The sequence below is a fragment of the Myotis daubentonii genome, chromosome 1, assembly GCF_963259705.1.
Source record: "Myotis daubentonii chromosome 1, mMyoDau2.1, whole genome shotgun sequence".
NCBI classification, from domain to species: domain Eukaryota; kingdom Metazoa; phylum Chordata; class Mammalia; order Chiroptera; family Vespertilionidae; genus Myotis; species Myotis daubentonii.
In genome coordinates, this window is record NC_081840.1 from 152,115,100 (window position 1) to 152,133,862 (window position 18,763).

General features: G+C 42.5%; 1 protein-coding gene and 1 pseudogene across 10 annotated transcripts in view; one reads left to right on the forward strand and one right to left on the reverse strand.

Annotated features, from left to right (window-relative positions):
• Positions 1-18,763, reverse strand: part of LARP4B (La ribonucleoprotein 4B) — a 104,973-nt gene that overhangs the window by 67,075 nt on the left and 19,135 nt on the right. The window lies entirely within an intron of this gene.
• LOC132237026 (COMM domain-containing protein 6-like) lies at positions 676-1,607 on the forward strand (annotated as a pseudogene).

Sequence of the window (18,763 nt, forward strand, 5' to 3'; positions counted from 1 at the left end):
TTTTCCTCATAGTAGTACATAGGGCAGAGATGTGGGACTTCACCATTTCTCCTCCTGGAGAAGGGTATGGGGATCATTATATGGTCCTGTCTACTTTGGTATGTTTGAATGTTCTTTAATACAAGGTTACAAAGGTAACCAGGCCAGAATATCAGTTCAACAGAAATAGTGATCCTGATCTGACTCGTGTATCCTGTCCATAAACAAGGAAGGTTCACATCGACCACGATGGCTCTTAATTACTTACCTACATGCATACGGGTTTTCAAGAGAGTCCTACAACTACCAAGTCTGCCAACAGAAAAGGTTATTAATAGTCCCCTCTTGCAAACAGTACAACAGATATAAAGCATTAAAATTAGACTTTATTATCAAGTGTCTGAATCTAGAATAAGAGTTAAAGTATGATGATGATGCCCTAGCCAGTTTGCTCAGAGGATAGAGCGCTGGCCTGCGGACCAAACAAAAGGTCCCAGGTTCAATTCTGGTCAAGGGTATGTATCTTGGTTGCAGGATCCTCCCTGGCCCGGGCCCTGGTCCGGGCTCATGCAGGAGGCAACCAATTGATATGTTTCTCTCACATCAATGGTTCTTTCTGTCTTTCCCTCTCTCTTCCACTCCCTAAAAATCAATGGGAAAATATACTTGGGCAAGGATTAACAACAACAAGAAAGTATGATGATGATGATGTTAATTACTGATGATCCTTCCAGTAAGTAAGTAACAACTTTGTCATTACTTGTTCAAGAGACCAAAATTATTTTGAGACTTAAAACTATAAACTATTGCTTCTTGGTATGGCCAAAAAGCAGGCCTCTGGGTTACAAAGAAAAATACACAAGAGGAAAAACTTACCACCAAAGTAAAGTACTTTCTGGCCTAAAAACCAGCTTGGAAACTTGACTGTTCAGAGGCAGCCTCAACACACCTTTAATTTCATTTCCCTGATTTGATTTCATCGCTCTTTAGAAGAAAAAGCAGAGATCAAATTAAGCCCTCTTCCCATCTGATGGAATCCTCCTGTTTGGTGGACTCTATCCTACCAGTACATTTCCCATCTCAATGTCAAAGCTACACTGAAAAAGCTTTACCAATCTTATTAAATACTTGGAAGAATATAGTTCTCTTAGCTCTGTTTCTAAATAATTCTTTTCACATATACCAGGAATGTTTCATAATTAAATATTTATTAAGGTCTTTTTAAACACTCAAAGCAATCCTTAAAAATGTAAATCAATCTCTAACTTTATATATTAAGTTAGTGGTGTAACTTCAGAGAATTATTCTAAGTGATTTTAAGAGAGTGTCTGCAGGGTGGTCCAGGAAGCATCTACCTAAATTGGGAATGGGAGCCCTGGACACTAGCCATAGAGAGATCTAGCAAGCCACTGCAGGATGATAAGGCCAGCTTCTAGACTTTCAGTGGAAACTAGGTTTGGCTATGAGTTCAGACAGTTGCACATCACTTAAGTATCCCTATGTTGCAGTCATGCTAAAATGGCAGATCATTTAGGCCAAGAAAAGAAGAAGTCTTCTGAAATGACAATTCCACAGTTTCAGAATTTCTACAGTTCAAGGAAATTGCTACAATTAATGAAACTGTTTGAAAACTGATTATTTGGTTGATAGAACTGCTATCATCATTCTAAAATCATAGACTCTACTTTCTGCAACAAAACAGTATAAGGATCAGATATTTATTGAATGAAAATTACTGTTTTCCCATTTCTTTTAAATAATAAAGTAATCAGACAAACAGGAATTAAGTGGTGACTGAGGCACAACTTTGTGAATGTAGTAAAAGCCACTGAATTGCATACTTAAAAAGGATGAACTCGGTTGCATGTGAATTACAACTCAATAAAAATTTGCACACAAGCGTCTAAAAATTCACCAAGAAATCTTAAAAAGTTCACCAGGCCTGTTCTTTGGGGTAAATGTTGGTATTATTTTGAAACTATTTTATTTTGTATATTCACACTATCATAGGATAAAGTACAAATTACATTCATTTTTAAGTACTCAGATTTTCAGCATAAGAGATACAAACTTAAAATCAAATAAGCTAGTAAAATACATATCATCTGTTTTCTTAAAACAGGATATGTAACTTTTTAAATTAAGCAATAGATTTTTTTTGTCTTTCACCAGCTTTTCCACTAATATCATCTTTGTACTCCAGGATCCAATTTAAGCTCCCATACTGCATATTGTCACTTCTCTTTGGTCTCCTCCAAATTGTGGCAGTTCCTCAGTCTTTCCTCACCTTTCATCTACACTTTACACTTTACAAGAATTCTGGATTTTTTATAGAATGTTGCTCAATTTGAGATGGACACATGGAACTCGTGGAACACCTTACCATGAAAACAAGGAAGCTACCAAAGACTCCTGTGGACATGTCACAGGGCCAACAATAAAGAAAGGGGAACTCCAGATAGACAATGTGAGGGTCAGAAAGAATCAATGGATACAAAGTTATAAAAACTCATATGGTTCAAAGCACTACCATCACATTGGTCACCTTTGGAGGCTGTTATGACACCAACTCATTTTTCTGAAGATTACAAAAGGGAAACAATGATTAGTCTGCCTTTCCTGGACAACTACTTTAGCATAACCAAATAGCTCATCAGGGTAAGTTGTTTCCTATACAGGAACCATGATTAATAAGAGCAGTGTGAATGACAGAATTAGAAAATCAAAGCACTGCAACATCTAATGAAATTAACAAGCAGCAATCAATGACATCTGCTAAAACTAAGTGAGGAGCTGACAGGAAACTTTATAATGGTTGATCAGATAGACACTGACTGAAGCTACTTTTCAATCTTATAGCTAAAAGTCAAAGTATTACATTCTTCTTGATGTTGTGAAAGAGCACCACCTATCAAGTATTCTTGGGGGGAAAAAGCCTTATTTAATCAAATAACTGACTCCCAATGTAAAGGAAATTCTGGGACAACACATCTATATAGATAAAAGCCTAAGTGACCATTGAGACAGAACTGGTCACTATTACGCGCACTGACCACCAGGGGGCAGATGCTCAACCCAGGAGCTGCCCACAGCCCACAGGCCCCAATTGCCATTGGAGCCTGCAGGCCAACCTTCTGGGCCCTCCCCACCTCCAGGCCCACGGGCTGGGATGGGGAACTGGGGGTGGGTGGTAGCATATGCAGCCCCTTTCTCAGGGGGGGCTGATGGCCAGCTCCTTCCTCGGGGCCGGCGGCCAACCTCCCAGTCCCTCCCCGTCCAGCAGGCCCTGATCAGTCCATCACCCGCCCGCCGAGGTGGCGGTCAGCCCCTCCCCCTGGCCAACAGCCCCCAATCACCCAATCGGGGCTGGGCCCCAGGATGGGATGGGGAACCAGGAGTGGGTGGCAGTGGACACAGGCAGAGGAGGGGGTGAGGAGGCGGGGAACCTTATCAGCCCTGATCGCCCACCAAGCCTAGGGATCCCACCCATGCACGAATTTCATGCACCAGGCTTCTAGTGTTAAATAATACCTACAGAAAGAGATTAGCTAAATCCAAATGTGGGGTATGCTACCAAGACACATGGCCTCATTTCAAGAGCAAATGTAAAACATGAAAAAAATGGGAAAGTTGTATTACTACAAAATACAAAAGCTTTAATCAAAATAACCTTATGTGAGAACTGTATCTGCATCCAAAATCAAATCAATTAAGTTTAAAATGACATTTTTGACTGGAAACATTGAATGTTGCCTAGGTAATAAAGGATATTATGGAATGATTATTAATTTTATTGAGTGTAATCAAGGTGTTGTGGCTATTTTAAAAGGTCTTTCCTGGCCCTAACTGCTTTGCTAAGTGGTTAGAGCGTTGGCCCATAGACTGAAGGGTCATAGTTTCTTTTACCTTACTTGCAAGCTCATCCCCAGCCCGTCAGGGCACATGCAGGAGGCAACCAGTCGGTCTCTCTCTCACTTCGTTTCTCTGTGTCTTTCCCCCACCCTTCAACTCTCTCTAAAAATCAATCTATTTATATAAAAACCCTGGGTATAACGCATCACGACCGAGGCTTGACCAACCGGAAGGAAGTCAGTCCTCTGCAGGGGTCGTCTTGGAAACGGCAGCACCTTCCCTGAGCTGTTTCCCTCGAGGGTGAGGTTTCAGGCAGGAACCTGCCCTTGGAACATGGACGCAATGAGTCCTAGGTCCTCTTATCAACAGCTGCGTCCTCCCTGAGCTGTTTCCGGTAAGGGTGAGGTTTGAGGCAGGAAACAGCCCTCAGAGCATGGAGGGATATATTTATAAAGTTTTAATACATTATATTAGAAGTCGTGGTGGTACTGTTTTACCCACAGCGTCTACAGGAATTGCTGCAAATTTACTTCTCAGTGGAAGCACCTTTCATTCCCAATATAAATGACCAATTCCATTAAATGAAACTTGAATTTCTAGACTCAATATAAACAATGAAGTTGCTAAAACGATTAAAAAGGCCCAACTTCTCATTATTGATGAATGTGCCATGGCATCCAGGCATGCTATAAACGCCATAGGCAGATTACAAAGAGAAATTATGGATTTGAATGTTGTATTTGGTGGCAAAGTTGTCCTTCTTGGAGGGGATTTTCGACAATGTCTCAGTATTGTAACACATGCTATGCGACTGGCCATAGAACAAACGAGTTTAAAGTACTGTAGTGCTTGGGGATGTTTCAGAAAGTTGTCTCTTACAACAAATATGAGATCAGAGGATTCTGCTTATAGTGAATGGTTAGTAAAACTTGGAGATGGCTGCCGAAACTGGTTTGGCTCAGTGGATAGAGCATTGGCCTGCGGACTGAAAGGTCCTGGGTTCGATTCCGGTCAAGGGCGTGTACCTGGGTTGCGGGCACATCCCCAGTGGGAGATGTTCAGGAGGCGGCTGATCGATGTTTCTCTCTCATCAATGTTTCTAACTCTCTCTCCCTTCCTCTCTGTAAAAAAAATCAATAAAATGTATTTACAAACAAAACAAAAATCTTGGAGATGGCAAACTTAATAGCAGTTTTCATTTAGGAATGGATATTACTGAAATCCCCTGTGAAATGATTTGTAATGGATCTATTATTGAAGCTACCTTTGGAAATACCATATCTATAGATAATATTAAAAATATATCTAAACATGCAATTCTTTGTCCAAAAATGAACACGTTCAAAAAGTAAATGAAGAAATTTTGGATATACTCGATGGAGATTTTCACATATATTTGAGTAATGATTCCATTGATTCAACAGATGATGCTGAAAAGGAAAATTTTGCCATTGAATTTTTTAATAGTATTACTCCTTCGGGAATGCCATGTCATAAATTAAAATTGAAAGTGGGTGCAATCATCATTCTATTGAGAAATCTCAATAGCAAATGGCGTCTTTGTAATGGTACCAGATTTACGATCAAAAGATTACGACCTAACATTATCGAAGCTGAAGTATTAACAGGATCTGCAGAGGGAGAGGTTGTTCTGATTCCAAGAATTGATTTGTCCCCATCTGACACTGGCCTCCCATTTAAATTGATTCGACGACAGTTTCCCGTGATGCCAGCATTTGTGATGACTATTAATAAATCACAAGGACAAACTCTAGACAGAGTAGGCATATTCCTACCTGAACCCGTTTTCCCACATGGTCAGTTATATGTTGCTTTCTCTTGAGTTTGAAGAGCATGTGACATTAAAGTTAAAGTTCTAAATACTTCATCACAAGGGAAATTAGTCAAGCACTCTCAAAGTGTTTTCACTCTTAATGTGGCGTACAGGGAGATATTAGAAAAAGTTTAATCACTTTATCAGTCATTGTTTGCATCACTGTTGATTTTATATCATGTTTTTATTTTTTTATATCATGTTTTTGTTGTTTTCATATGTTTTTGCTGTTTTTATATCATGCCTCTGTTGTTATATCCTTTTTGCTGTTTATTTAATAAATTTATACATTATTTTCATATACATTTTACTAATTTCCTTTCATCTCTCATACTTCTATAATAAAGGGCAAATAGCAATATTAAAATATTTTCTCTAATTCCCTTTTAACGTGCATAAATTTCGTGCACCGGGCTACTCGTGGAAAATAATAATCTCGGGTGAGGGTAAACAAAAACAAAACTAAAAGGTATTAGCTGGCATGAGTAGGTTTGGTTTAATGGTTAGAGGTTTGGACAGAGGACCAAAGGGTCATGGGTTTGATTCCCAGTCAAGGGCATGTACCTCAGTTGCAGGTTTCCCAGTCCCAGTAGGGACACATGCAGGAAGCAACCAATCAATGTGTCTCTCTTACATCAGTGTTTCTCTCTCACTCCCCCTCCTCCCTCCCTTCTACTCTCTCTAGCAGTCAATGGAAAAGAAATTAATTATTAATTAGAAGTATTTTAATATCACTATTCGACCTCTCTCTATAATAGAAGTGTCAACCAAATTCACAATTGACAATGACAGATGGGAACACACAAGTGTGATTGGCGCCAGCAAGAGCTTTATATGTATCACGCATGCGCGAGTCAACTTAGCCTTTTATAGATATAGAATAACCTTGCTTACTTAGACCTGCTTTCTGATCTAGCTAAACTTTTTCCAGCCCAGTGAAGCACTCCAACTTCTCTTTCAGGTAATTGTAAGCAACACAGCAATAAATATCAACACGAAGCAGATTGTTATTATAGATCACACAGGGAGAGCAAATGGTGAAATATTTAACTGCAGCTATGTTTGGCTATTTTCAAGGTCCACCATTTCTTACTTCTTTTCAGTAGGGTCCAGTTTGTAAGCTTTCTAAATCTCCATTTTCCGGCTAATGAAAAGAAAATAGGATTCCACCAAGTCTCCTACCTACCTACTCCAGGACTTCTGTGAGGATCAAATGAGATGAGGCACGGGAAAACACTTCATAGACATTTGGTTAAAGTGTGAAATGTTTGCACCTGGCTATAAAGCAAGTCATGTTCCTAGGCCAGGAGTGGGCAAACTTTTTGACTCGAGGGCCACAATGGGTTCTTAAACTGGATCGGAGGGCCGGAAAAAAAGCATGGTTGGAGTGTTTGTGTGAACTAATATAAATTCAAAGTAAACATCATTACATAAAAGGGTACTGTCTTTTTTTTTCAATAGTTTTATTCATTTCAAACGTGCCAGATCCGGCCCGCGGGCCGTAGTTTGCCCACGGTTGTCCTAGGCTGTAGAAACTGCAAGGAGGCTAGTCGTTGCTAGGGAGAAGAAGCCAGACAATGCTATGTGACATCATTACCCAGACAGACACTTAGCATATTAGCCTTTTATATATAGAGATTATTTAAAAAAGTCAAACAAGCCCTAGTCGGTGATGCTCAGTGGTTAGTGTTGGTCCTCAAACACCTAATGTTTCTCTCTCCTCCCTCCACCCCTAAAAAAAATCAATGGGAGCACGGCCATGTAGATAAGTGGTTGAGCATGGACCTATGAACCAGGAGGTTATGGTTCAATTCCCAGTTACGGAACATGCCTGGGTTGCAGGTTCGGTCCCAGTGGGGGGGCATGCAGGAGACAGCCAATCAATGATTCTCTCTCATCATTGATGTTTCTACCTCTCTTCTCCCTCTCCCTTCCTCTCTGCGGGGGGAAAAAAAAAAAAATCAATGGGAACTGGGCCAGTGTAACTCAGTGGTTGAGTTTTTGACCCAGGAACCAAGGGAATTGTGGTTTAAGTCCTACATGGATTAACCAAAAATAAATAAGTAAATTTTAAATAAGTAGAAATAAAAGCAAAGCAAATGAAACTAGAAGAAAATACACCAGATGACTAACAATGTGTATGAAACCTCAAAAATAGTTTTATGCCCTAACCGGTTTGGCTCAGTGGATAGAGCGTCGGCCTGAGGACTGAAGGGTCCCAGGTTCAATTCCAGTCAAGGGCATGTACCTTGGTTGCAGGCAAATCCCCAGTGGGGGGGGGTGCAGGAGGCAGCTGATCGATGTTTCTCTCTCATCAATGTTTCTAACTCTGTATCCCTCTCCCTTCCTCTCTGTAAAAAAATCAATAAAATATATATTTTAAAAAAATAGTTTTACTTAGTTTCATACCTGCAGTATCAATTTTTTAAATAACTTATTTTTATAATCATATATATATATGTGTATATATATATATATATACACACACACACACACACACACACACATATCTACACTAATAAAAGAGAAAAATGGTAATTGGCGTACGACGATACCCTTTTCATTGGCTAATCAGGGCTATATGCAAATTAACTGCCAACTATGATTGGCAGTTAACGGCCAACTATGATTGGCAGTTAACTGCCAACTAAGATTGGCAGTTAACTGCCAACAAGATGGCGGTTAATTTGCATTTGTAGGCACAATGCAGGGAGGCGAAAGGGAAAGCAGGAAGAAGCCCCCTGCCACTGACAGTGATCGGAAACCCAGGGGGGAGCTAAGAGCTGGGGGGCAGGGCAAAGGCGGCCCTGGGGCCGCCTTTGCCCTGCCCCCCAGCCATGATCGGAGAATCAAGCGCCTTTGCCGCCCTGGCCAGTGATAGCAGGAAGTAGGGGTGGAGCCAGCGATGGGAGCTGGACACGGTCGAAGCTGGCAGTCCCCGGAGCTAGGGGTCCCTTGCCTGCGCCTAAAGCGTAGCCCACGATTGCGGGGCCGCTGCAGCTGCGGGTCCCCACTGCTCGAGCCCGACGCCTCAGCCAGAGGCATTAGGCCTGGGCAGGGGCGGAGCCTGCAACCGCGGGGAACTGGGGGTCCCCTGCCCAGGCCTGACACCTCTGCCGGAGGCCTCAGGCCTGGTCAATGGGCCGATCCGGTGATCAGAGGGTGATGGGGGTCTACGCCTCTGGCTGAGGCATCAGGCCTGGGCAAGGGGCAGAGCCAGCAATCGGAGGGTCTGGGGGTCCCCTGCCCAGGCCTGATGCCTGGGCCAGAGGCATCAGGCCTGGGCTGGGGGCAGAACCAGTGATGCGGGGAAATGAGGGTCCCCTGCCCAGGCCTGACGCCTCTGTCAGAGGCGTCAGGCCTGGGCAAGGGGCCGATCCTGCGATTGGAGGGTGATGGGGGTCGACGCCTGAGGGCTCCCAGTATGTGAGAGGGGGCAGGCTGGGCTGAGGGACACTCCCCCACACACACACCCAGTGCACGAATTTCGTGCACCGGGCCCCTAGTATGTATATAAAGAGCCAGGGTCCGTAACGTCCACAACGACCGAAGGGACAACCGAATGTCAGGCTGCGTGCGCAACAGGCTCGCGTGGGCAGTGACTGGCAAGCAGGCTGAACTGCTGACCTCTTGGAGAGAAAGAGAGAGAGAGAGAGAGAGAGAGGTGGGGCTGATCAGCAGCTGCCGCAGCTGCTGGCAAGGCCCAGGGAGAGAAGCAGGGTCTCATCCACAGCCTCCGTGGCAGCTGGGGATCAGCCCTTGCCTCTCTCTCTTTCCGGGCCTCGCCAGCAGCTGCGCCTCTCTCTCTGAGAGGTCAACAGTTCAGCCTGCTCGCCAGCAGCCTGGGGCAACTGCTGATCAGCCCTGCCTCTCTGATCAGGCCCGGAGACGCTGACTGGCATAGAAACTGACCAATCAGAACCTAATCTGGGTGAACTGCAAAGGCAGAACCTAATGTGGGGGTGAGAAGGGGTTTTAAGGGCAACAGCTGTTTGGTGTAAGGTGTAAGAGAGCGGTTCAATTTTTTAATGACCAGTTTGGCAGTCTAATAGTGCATATGGCTGGCTATCAGTCCAGATACAGGGATTATGTATTTTTGTCTGCCAAAAGCATCTCCTCCTGCTGAAAAAGGCTCCCCCTTGCCCCCCATTTAAGCAATCCTATCTTATATAATCTATCTATCCTGATAAAAGGGTAATATGCTAATTAGACCAGGTCGACCGGCCATCTTCTGGATGTCCGACTTCCTTCCAGACAAAGCCATGGTGGTGGGGGCTGAGGCAAAGGCAGTTAGGGGCGATCAGGCCAGCAGGGGAGGGCAGTTGAGGGCAAGATCAGGCAGGCAGAGGCAGTTAGGGACGATCAGGCCGGCAGGGGAGGGCTGTTTGGGGCGAGATCAGGCCGGCAGGGGAGGGCAGTTAGTAGCAAGATCAGGCTGGCAGGGGAGGGCAGTTAGGGGCAATCAGGCAGGCAGGCAGAGAGGTTAGAGGCAATCAGGCCGGCAGGGAGAGGGGTTATAGGCGAGATCAGGCTGGCAGGGGAGGGCAGTTAGGGGCGATCAGGCAGGTAGGCAGGTGAGCGGTTAGGAACCAGCGGTCCCAGATTGCAAGAGGATGTCCAACTGCTGGTTTACAGCAGTCGGACATCCCCCAAGGTGTCCCCGACTGGAGAGGGTGCAGGCTGGGCTGACGGACACCCCCCCCCCCGCACAAATTTTGTGCACTGCGCCACTAGTACTTAATAAAACTCACCCAGCTTGCTGACTCCATGTTTACCAAGCAACCCTCTAACCCTTTAGGTCTAGCAGTGTCTTTAGAGAAGAGCAAGTACTGACCCAGCAGAAAAGCATTCAAGTCCCTTCCCAGCTGTTCATCAATACAGATAACTGCCATTCAGTCATCACGCCATTTTCTTGTGAAACTGCACTATTCAGTCTGGTTCTCTATGACAGGGGGTCTCAAAGTGTGGCCTGGGCTCTGTCAGGGTTCCCAGAGACCCTTTCTGTGGGCCCACGAAGTCTAAATGATTTTCATTTACCTCATAACAGATCAAGTGCAGAAGCAGATGAGAATCCAGCTGAGATTCTATTAAATCAGACATTAAGGAGATAGACAAAAATATACAACAATGATGCTCTCCCCATTAAATTACTTTTTGTTTTGGAAAAGATTGCTATCTTTTCATAAGCAATGTTATTTATATGTAATGGGTTTATTATTATTAAAGAAAAAGATATTTTTAAAATATCTTAACCTTGATTTTTAGAGATAGGTATATTCAATGTTTAAAAGTGTAAAGAGGTCCTGAGATTAAAATGTTTGAGAACCACTGACATAAAATAGTGGTCTGGTGAACCGAAAGCTGGTGTTCATGGATGGGAGAGATCCCATGTTCACAGATGAGAAAACATGCTATTCTTATGATGGCAACACTCCCCAGAGTGATCTACAGAGTCAAGGCAATCCCTAGCAAAATCCCACATGCCCTTCTTGCAAAATTGATGGAAATTGATCCACAAAATCCTAGGGAAATGCAAGGTACCCAGAACAGCCAAAATAATCTTGGAAAAAACAAAAGTGGGAGAGTCATATTTCCTGATTTCAAAACTTACCACAAAACTACAACAATCAATATTGTGTGGTAATGGCAGAGGCATACAGATCGATGAATAGAACTGAGAATCCAAAAATACTTTACCTTTATGTAAATACTTTACAGTTAATTTTCAAAAGGGTGCCAAGACCATTTGATAGGGAAAGAATACTCTTTTCAACAATTGGTGCCAACTGGACATCCACATGCAAAAAAATGAAGCTGGATACCTATCTCACTCTACATAAAAATTAACTCAAGCCTTAGCCTAGGGGTGGGCAAACTTTTTGACTTGAGGGCCACAATGGGTTCTTAAACTGGACCAGAGGGCTGGAACAAAAACATGGATGGTGTGTTTGTGTGAACTAATATAAATTCAAAGTAAACATCATTACATAAAAGGGTATGGTCTTTTTTTTCAATAGTTTTATTCATTTCAAACGGGCGGGATCCGGCCCGCGGGCCGTAGTTTGCCCACAGCTGCCTTAGCCGGTATGACCCAGTGGATAAAGCGTAGGCCTGCGGACTGAGGTTCCCGAGTTCAATTCCGGTCAAGGGCACATGCTCAGGTTGGGCTCGATCCCCAGTGTGGGGCGTACAGGAGGCAGCCGATCAATGATTCTCTCATCATTAATGTTTCTCTCTCTCTCTCTCCCTTCTCTGAAATCAATAAAAAATATATTTAAAAAATAAAATCAATAAAAACGTATTTTTTTAAAAAATTACCTCAAAGTGGACCAAGCACCTAAACATAAGAGCCAAAACTACAAAACTCAGAAGAAAACATTGCAGTAAATCTTTGTGAGTTTGCATTAGGCAATGACTTCTTAGGACACCAAAAGCACAAGCAACAAAAGAAAAATGATTTTGTCTTTATCAAGATTAGTAACTTTTGTGCGTCAAAGCACACTCTCAAGAAAGTGAAAAATAATGAACAAAATGGTAGAAAATATCTGCAAGTCATATATCTGATAAGGAACATGTATCTAGAATAAATAATTCCTGAAACTCAATATAAGAAACAGATTCTGAATTGGCATTTCCCCGAAGATACAGAAATGGCTGATAAGCACATGAAAAGATAATCATCATCATCAGGGAAATGCTAATCAAAACAGAAGATACCACTTCCCACTCATTGGGATGGCCATAATAAAAAAGACAATAACAAGTGTTGGCAGGGATGTGGAGAAATTGGAACCTTCCTACATTGCTGGTAGAAATGTAAAATGGCACAGCCACTCTGGTAAACAGTTTTAAAATGTTAAACAAAAAATTATCATATGACCCAGCAATTCCACCCCTAGGCATATACCCCATTCCTAGATATATCCCCAAGCGAACTGAAAACATATATCCCCACCAAATCTTGTATATGGATAGCCATAGTAACATTATTCAGCCAGAAAGTGGAAACAACCCAAATAGTACAGTCATGCACCGCTCAACCTAAAGATACTTCAGTCAACCATAGAGGTCCCAAAAGATTATAATCTATTTTAAGCAAAATGTTTGTGACATTTAAAGAAAAGGCTGGACATAGGATGATGAATTCGCTGTTAGCTCTGGTTGATTTATATCAGGGGTCCTCAAACTACGGCCCACGGGCCACATGCAAATACAAATATTGTATTTGTTCCCGTTTTGTTTTTTTTTACTTCAAAATAAGGTATGTGCAGTGTGCATAGGAATTTGTTCATAGTTTTTATTTAAACTATAGTCCGGCCCTCCAACGGTCTGAGGGACAGTGAACTAGCCCCCTGTTTAAAAAGTTTGAGGACCCCTGACTTATATAGTCAAGGAGGCTAAGCAGGCTGTCCTTACCCTGTGCCCACCCACTGGCTGGGGCCCACAGTTGTCAGGGGAGAGGGCTGGCTGGGGAGAAGGGGAACCCAGGAGCCCACCCACGCCCGCTCCTGAACACACTTCTCTTGTGCACAAACTTGCTTCTCTTCCCTCAGTTACTCTTTATCTCTTTCCTCACAGTCCAACTCTCCTTTCTCTCTCCTTATCCCTCTCTCCTTTCCCTCCTCTCCCCCTCATCTCAAGCTTTATCTCTCTGGGTCTGTTTATCTCAGGGATCCTTTTTCATCCCCTTCTCTTCCTTCCCTCACTCCTCCTGACATCTACTCTCCCTCCAAGGTGCCCACCTCTCTACAGCCCTGTCCCCCTAACTGAAACACACACACTTTTATCTTTTATGTGGTTTTCACTGTATTTTTTCTGTTTACATACACAAATACTTATCATTGTGTTACAACTGCCTACAGTATTCAGTATAACCACAGACTACGCCATACAATCTAGGTATGTAGTAGACTACACCTTCTACTCTAGGTTTGCACAATGCCACATTTCTCAGAATAACGTATCCCTGTCATACAGGACTATAAACTATTAGAGGTTAAGAGCCTCATTTTCATACGTGTGCCTGGTATACTTCAGTGGATTTTCAAATAACAGTGATAAAATCATAGTTTGAGAATTTGATGATTTCTAAAACCAAAAGGTATCATTCTCCTAAAGTGCATGACATTATTTTTCTTGGTACAAAAGGGTGATGTGGAAACATGATCTGTCTCTGGATCAGAAGAGATCAGAATTAGATCTCTGTGTTATAGAACAGAGCATGAGCAAAGGAGATATATAGTATAAGACACTTCTATACAGACATGTGTTCTAAGAACACCAGCATAACTATTAGGATCATTTTCCAAAAAAACAGTAAATGAACAGTCAACTAGGTAAACAAACACAATTTGACTAAAAATGGAAAATGGGCTTAGGAACTTTAGAGACTGCCCTGATTAAGTACTGCAGGATCCCCTTTGAAAATCAATTAGAAAAGTCAAAATTTGTTACTTTCAATGTCTAAACATAACTTTGTAGAAAGGTAGTTTATCTTTTAGACCTTTGAAGCTAAATAAACCCATTAAAAAAACCAAAATGATCAAAGAAGCTATATCTAATCATTAAAGCACAATCACAGTATTTGGTGGTTGAAAGGACACTTGTTAATATGTAATAGTAACTTTCTTTAATGAACTCAATATGCCCACCGCTAAAGAGGTGTAAGAAAATAAAATACTATAATAGGAATTATAACTCCTTATTCACTTGCCTTGTGCTGCTGGTTTGATTACACTGTGTATCTCACAGCTGCTGACATCCTATTAATAAAAGCTATGGTGGGGCTTCGTGGGAGTGTGGGTGAGCGGGGGCTTGACGCTGTGTGCGCAGCACGGAGGTGGGTCCTGCGGCTCCGTGTGGTGCCGGAGCAATCCATTGAGGAGCCCCGGATGGGTGGGCAGGGTGTACCTCTTGGGGGCGATCGATCACGGGGTTCCCGCACTGTGAAAGGGCACAGGCCAGGCTAGGGGACTCTAACGCCCCCCCAGTGCACGAATTTCGTGCACCAGGTCTCTAGTCAGTATATAATCTCTAAACTGCATATTCCTGTTTTATGACAGAATAATTTGTATTTAAGGTGCTGTACCTTCCACAGTACCTTACACATTATACAGTTGACCCTTGAACAATGCCAGGGTTAAGGGCACCAACCCCTGCTCTTAAATCCAAGTGTAACTCTTGACTCTATAGTCAGCCCTTCACACCTGCAAATTCAACCATGAATCAAAAACAGTATTTTTCATTTGAGATTGGGAATCACAGTTGGGAATGTGAAAACACTATTTTCATTCTGAGGATGTTTAACCTGCAGATACAAAGGGCCAACTGTATTTATTGAAAAATTCTGTGCATAAGTGGGCCTGTGCAGTTCAAACCTGCGTTATTCAAAAGTCACCTTTGTTCAAATGTCACCTGTACACTCAACTGAATTTGTAGGCTTGAATAGGGGGGATATTTACACAGCAACAGATGGTTGTTTCCAAGAAAAATGTTATTATAGTTCTTTGTGTTTCTTTTAAATTCAATATCTCTACGATAGTCAATTCTTTCCACTGAGTATTCTCACAGTAAATGTGTCACTCAAAGACACTAACAAACGAAAGAAATCCAATCTCAGTAGTCGTTTACATATTTAACTGGCACCCAGTATGGAAATATTCCTAAGTAGATGCTGCCAATAAACTTCAAGATTAAAATTTTAAATTGCCTGTTATACAAACTCATCTGTGCTTCTATTGGAAAAGATAGTAGTGGTAAAAGAGGATTTATTTTTATACCTTTATCTGCTTCTGCTCCTAGGGAGGGCATAAATCAGACACTAGATGCAAAAACTTACTTTTTAGCCTAATATGATTGGAAAAGTATCTATATGCGAAGCAGACCAAAAAAATTCCATTTAAAGAATTTTCCACTAATTGCTTTTAATTCAGAACTTATCTAGTGATTTCACACACAAAAATGAAAAAGGTCCCTTCCAGCTTTAAGCCTTATAATTGGTTTATAACCTATCTTGCCTTCAAGAGGACAATTATTTGGAAAGATTACTTTAGCTACGATTCTTACTAAGATTCCAAACCAAACAAAGAGTTTAGATCATCTCATTAACCTTCTGCTAGAAGTATTTCATCCATTAAATGTCTGACAAACTCTGACAACCACTCCAATACTTGATAATAAAGAAGCCTAAAAGCTCTGGCCGCGTAGCTCAGTTGGTTAGTGTCATCTCCATGTGCCAAAGTTGTAGGTTTGGCCTCCAGTTAGGGAACATACAAGAGTCAACCAATGAATGTATGAATAGGTGAAAAACAAATCGATGTTTCTCTCTCTTTCCTTTCCTCTCTTTCTTTAAAAAAATATTTGTTTTAAGCCTAAATAAAATGTTAGGTGAAACAATATGAAAACTAAAACTCCAACCTCTTAACTTTGCATGTGGTCATAATGGTTATTTTGTAAAACTGAGTGCGAAGTTGATGTAGGTAATTATATCCTTAGAGAAACAGCCTTTCTGCTCTGAAAGTATAATTTCTTGCTCTTATTGGGAGTCATTCATTTTCCAGGAGAAGAGCACCTCCTGAAGCACCTACACTTTTCCACCAAAGGGAGAAAGAAGCAAATGGAAAGGATAACGACTAATGACCTCCTTAGGTAGATTTTCACAGGGTGCACACCTTCCTAAACACTCCCAGGAAGTGCTAGGCCCAAACTCGGAAACTGCATGGGATACAATGCAGCATGTCTACTTCATTTAACCTAAAATGGAAGAAGTCAAATATAATAAATATTTTTACATGTTTTTATTTATTTTAGAGAGGAAGGGAGAGGGAGAGAGAGAGAGAGAGAGAGAGAGGGAGAGAGAGAGAAACATTGATATGAGAAACACTGATTGGCTGCCTCTTGCACCCCGCCCCCACTGGGGATTGAGCCCATATCCTGGGCATGTGCCCTGACTGGGAATTGAACTGGTGACTCTTAGGTACACAGGAGGATGCCCAAACAACTGAGCCACACTGGCCAATGTATATAAGAAATATTTTTAACAAAAATGTTCAATTCCATAGCTGAAAAGCTAACTGCTCTCTTCCAGTCTGTTTAGGATATATTCTGACCTCTGTCTGTCTATCAACATTCGGCTCATTAATAGCTACTACTTCCTATCAACACTAATAAAAGAGAAAAATGGTAATTGGCGTACGAGCTACCCTTTTCATTGGCTAATCAGGGCTATATGCAAATTAACTGCCAACTAAGATTGGCAGTTAACTGCCAACAAGATGGCGGTTAATTTGCATATGTAGGCACAATGCAGGGAGGCGAAAGGGAAAGCAGGAAGAAGCCCCCTGCCACTGACAGTGATCGGAAACCCAGGGGGGAGCTAAGTGCTGGGGGGCAGGGCAAAGGCGGCCCTGGGGCCGCCTTTGCCCTGCCCCCCAGCCATGATCGGAGAATCAGGTGCCTTTGCCGCCCTGGCCAGTGATAGCAGGAAGTAGGGGTGGAGCCAGCGATGGGAGCTGGGCACGGTCGAAGCTGGCAGTCCCAGGAGCTAGGGGTCCCTTGCCTGGGCCTAAAACGGAGCCCGCGATCGTGGGCCCGCTGCAGCTGCGGGTCCCCGCTGCCCGGGCCGGACGCCTAGGCCAGAGGCGTCAGGCCTGGGCAAGGGGCCGATCCTGCGATTGGAGGGTGATGGGGTCAACGCCTGAGGGCTCCCAGTATGTGAGAGGGGGCAGGCTGGGCTGAGGGACACTCCCCCCCACACACACCCAGTGCACGAATTTCGTGCACCGGGCCCCTAGTGTTGAAAATAACAACCCCTGCCATGCCAGATTTGCAGCCTCTCACTCAGCAGCATGTCACCCTGAGAGGTCCATCTTTCTTGCCTTATTCAGATCCCCTCACTCCTACCCCCAAGTCTTCTCCTTTGTTGCAAAGGCACTTTCCACTGAACAACTATTCTCTTATTTTTGTCATCTCTTTCTTAGCCACAAACTAACCTCCCTCAGTGGCAAACAAAATGTATCTAGAGTCTAGTGTAGGGAAAAAAACAACTTACTGCTGATATTTCAGATGTAATATCATCTTGTGGACAAAGAGCAGAAGTGTCTGGTTCAGTATCTTCACTTTCTCTCATGTATATTTGAAAACAAAATGCTAATGGCCAAGTGTAGCATTAGTATATACCTGTACCAAAGAAAAGTCAGAATACCCCAAAAGTCTTAAGAGCCCCAAAAGTCATCTTCAAAAATGAACTATGAATAGTGCATTAACGCTTCAATGGAAAATCTCATTCATCTCACCCTTCTAATAATCCTGCTTTTCTTCAAGGATGGCTGATCAAATTCTACTACACGTTCCAATTTATTATCATATAACGATCAGTTTTTCAATTGAAAGCACATAATACTTAAAGAGTAAGATGTGGGTGGTAGTAAGCCAACTTAGAACACATTTTAAAGAATGACGGACAGTCTGAGCCGGAAAGCAGCTTAAAGCTGCTTTAACCCTGTGCTGCTGAGATTGGGAGATGCTTATCCCTAGGAGGGTGCTGAATAACCAGAAGTGGAGGTGGTAAAATGGTCCTGTAGCTATACATAATTAATTTAGTAAAAAAAAAAAAAAAAAAAAGACAAAAAAACTGAGCCTAACTGACACTGATAGAATATTTACACTTCAACTTCTAACAAACCAATTTCTTAAAGTACATCCAAGTTTTCACATATATTAAAAACTTTCTTATTTTCAAACTGGCCCTGGCCAGTTTTCTCAGTGGTTAGGGTCAACCTGCAGACCAAAGGATCGCGGGTTCGATTCCTGGTCAAGGGCATGTACCTCAGTTGCAGGTTTCCCAGCCCTGGTTGAGGCACGTGTGGGTAACTTGGGAGGCAACCAATCGATGTGTCTCTGTCACATCAATGTTTCTCTCTCTTTCTACTCTTCCCTCCCTTCCATTCTCTCTAGAAATCAATGGAAAAAATACACTCAAGTGAGGATTAAAAAGAAAACATTAAAAAAACAACTTTGCTGTGGGGAAAAGGTACTTCTGATCTGTATTAACCAAACAGCAAGAACATCTCAAATGTGTAATGTTTCTCCAAATGAAGG